We start from the raw sequence: 3,760 nt of genomic DNA on the forward strand, positions 1-3,760 counted from the left end.
AAATATTTTTAATGTAGAAAAGTTGAATAGCTATAATGAAATACAAACTATTCCTATACACAGTAAACTTACTGTTATAAGAACTGCTAAAACTTCTCCAGGTTCTTAGAATCTGGGTACAGCATTATAGAAAGTAACCACTCTATGAAAACATACACCCAAAACCCAATGGGTAGCAATTGTGATAGATTAGGAAGACGAAACAGATTCAGAAGTAGCAGAGAATACTGCACATTTTGTTGGAAAATTCTTAATTGTTCAGTGCTTTCTGACAAGTTCCCTAGCCCAATTTATCTCTTAGCTGTTCTCTGCTACCCAGTCCTGTCTTCTGACAATCATCATACAGGGATGATCATCTGCCTTACAATGTAACATGTTTTTCCTAGCACTGCCACATTTTATCTGCCTTAAGAGAATGGCAACTAATGGCTTTCAACGAAGTCACCATGATTTAGAAAGTTTAAAACCACAAATTTTCCATGTGGTAAAACTTCTAGCATTGCACATTCACCAGTCCGTTTAAAAGTTTGGTTTAAAAATGCATTAAAACTTAATATTCAGGAGAGGAAAAGGCACTTAATACTGCAATTTCCAGAAATAATTTGTCTGTCTTCCCCTCCTGTGATATGATACTGCTACACTGTTCATTCATCCATATACATGTCACAGCACATGTGTGGCCCTGTGTTCTCTCACTGATTTTTGCTCCAAGGAGGTTCCAAACAAGCAGTTCACCAGACTGCCTTCCAGATAAAATGGAATTTCCATCCCAGACAAGGCACCTCTGGGGCTCATCTGACATCATGGAGGAGATGAGCATTCCTCTCTGTACATCAATGACATTAAGACAGCCATCTGCTCCTGTGCTGAGGACGTGGCGGCTATCTGGGCTAAAAGCAGTGTCACATACAATCCCTGAATGGCATGGAATCTGGTGCATTAAGGTGGCCGTTTTGAGGTCCCAAATATTCACTGTGCCTTCTTTGGTGCCGGAAACTAACAGTGTGCTTGCAGGATTTAAACTGATTGTCTTTACACTGACATCATGTTCCAGCTCAGCTAGCAAGTCAAAGTGGTGTCTTTTGGTGCCTGGCATCTCCGCAGGAACACCAGACCACACCTTCACTGCAGAGTCCCACGATGCAGAATATAGCCTGTTGTCATGCCAACGGATCTTACCAACAGCATCATCATGTCCCATTAATGTGTCCTGGCGTCTTCCAAATGCTATGGAATAAAAATAGACATTATTATCCCATGAAGAAGTTATGACAGTGGCATCTCCTGGTAAAAGTAAACAAGACGATAAAGCCATATTTGAAAATTATATGCTTCTTTGTAGCATTTTCGATTCTTTAGAAAACATCTTCAAAGTGGAATCTTGGGATGTTGTGAAGACTGAAGATCCATTGCGAGAGACTGTGATTCCAGTAACTGCTTCTTTGTGGATTTTATAGTGCTCATGTAACTGCAGTTTGGTGATGTTATTCCAGGCCAGTGTTTTGCTTTCTTCCGTCAGGTCTTCAAAAGACTCTTCACCTGGAGAGACTGGGGAATCTGCCATAGAAGCGTTATAACTGGAGGTCTGGGACAAACTTTTAAATTTTGGGGTGATCCTTCGAGGGTGTGGTGTCACAAATAGTTGTTTTGGTGTTTGCCCAAATTCCAAGATTTGCGTAAGCATGGCTACCTTCTCATCAGGATCCTGGATGCTGTTCAAGTCTACACCTCCTTCATAGGTCAGGGGATGAAATACATTATGGGCCCCAACTGCACCACTCCGTTTTTGTTTGTAGCCAAATATTAGATCAATCCACTCGTGAAGGTGTTCAGACACATAATTGCTTTCCAATGCATCTTTGCTCTTCTGGAGAAAGTCCTCGGGACTGGAGGCCCAAGGGGGAAGCTCCACATCATCAACCATCTGTCCTCCTTGTCTCTTTCCCAAATCCAACTTCAGGCTATTGACTAGAAAGCTTACATCATCACCATAGAATTCTGGAATTAACTCTTTAAAATCCGGTGCACCATCCAAGTTTCTGCAATACTGTTGAACATTCTATCTGCATTATCAAATCTTCCATTCTGTAGGCACAGCATATACTCTGGTGCAATCCTAACAAGATAAAAAAAGTACATAACCCGGGGAAGAGTAGTGACTCTCATGCATGAACTTTGGTTCAGGCATTTCCTGGTAGCGTGTCAGTAGCCTCTCCAGCCGTTCCTTATTTAGGGCCCCCACTGGCTTACTAAGATCCCGGAAGTTTCCTGGATTTGACAAATCTAGTTCTGAGCTGGAATAATCATGTATTATCCATGGAAACACAGGGTACTGGGAGAGGTCGTTGCAGCTGCGGTCGGCCAGGTTGTTGAGGTGAAGGAGGTACTGATAGTTGGAAAGGAGTCCACGCTGCCACTGCAGCATGTAGCTCTCAGCAGTGTGCCCCGCCACATGGTGCTCTAGGTATGTGGCAATGTAAAAATAGAGATCATCTGTATCTTGAGGTTCATAGAACTTTAGGTAGATGTCGGAACACAGATCACCTTCTGTGCAAAATACTTCCAAGCCCAGAGGCGTGAGGGCATGCCTCCTTTTGTAGATGCGGCGGACATCTTGGAGTGTTATTTGGACCACAGGTTTCGGGTAGCCATTGAGAGGCTGAAAATAGAGGTTTGTGTCCGTGATGCACACGTGTCCAGCATTAGTCACCAGAGGCGTCACCATTTCTGCTTTGCATTCCATGTGCAGCTTTTCAGAAATGTTTTGGAACCTGTTTTTGTCAAATGATGTTCTAGCCAAACGGGACTGCAAAATAGCTGTTATCATGGCAGTTTGGTCACCCAATTTGTCAATGCAGGATGCTCTGTGAAGCTGAAGCAACGTCTCCACAACATCTTCCACTTTCTCGGAAACATCCAATTCAAAAACATACTCCATTTTGCCCCTTTCTATTTTATATGGTGTGACAACATTATGTTCTTTAATGAAATATACCTGACTGAAATGAGTGAAATACTCCCAGATTTCGCCTTTGTGAAGTGTCTGTTGGCTCCATTTTCTCTATGCTTTCCTGTTTTTATACAGTCTCTCAAAGGAATCTTGATGATGGGCTGGGATATTGCATCTGGTTCAAAAATCGCTGATTTTGAACATATTTTTAAGGAGCCTCTGATTTTTCTTTCATGGTGACTGCCCTTGTGCAAAATGTGATTGGCTCTATGCTGTTCGGAGTAGTACTCCTCCAAGTTCAGCAGCAGCAAGGAAAATCCTCCCCAGCGAACGCCGGGGCTCGCGTGCTGGGCGCGGGCGCCGGGGTAAGGATCCGCACCCCGACCCCGCGCGGCCTTCTGGGTGAGCTGCCCGCCGCCGCCGGGACTGCACTGCCGGCCGGCTCGGCGTGCTTCCGCTGCTGCCGGGTGGAATCTGGCCTGGGCTGTCATCTGGTTCCTGTCCCGGGCAGGCTCTGGCCCAGCGTGCCACATTTTCTTAATCCAGTCTGTCACTGATGGACATTTGGGTTGATTCCAAGTCTTTGCTATTGTGAATAGTGCCGCAATAAACATACGTGTGCATGTGTCTTTATAGCAGCATGATTTATAATCCTTTGGGTATATCCCCAGTAATGGGATGGCTGGGTCAAATGGTATTTCTAGTTCTAGATCCTTGAGGAATCGCCACACTGTCTTCCACAATGGTTCAACTAGTTTACAGTCCCACCAACAGTGTAAGTGTTCCTATTTCTCCACATCCTCTCCAGCA

General features: G+C 44.3%; 1 pseudogene; it reads right to left on the reverse strand.

Annotated features, from left to right (window-relative positions):
* Nucleotides 1-576: 576 nt before the first annotated feature.
* On the reverse strand, nucleotides 577-3,441 carry LOC105468223 (protein FAN pseudogene; annotated as a pseudogene).
* Nucleotides 3,442-3,760: the final 319 nt, after the last annotated feature.

The sequence above is a fragment of the Macaca nemestrina genome, chromosome 11 (genome assembly GCF_043159975.1).
Source record: "Macaca nemestrina isolate mMacNem1 chromosome 11, mMacNem.hap1, whole genome shotgun sequence".
NCBI lineage: Eukaryota > Metazoa > Chordata > Mammalia > Primates > Cercopithecidae > Macaca > Macaca nemestrina.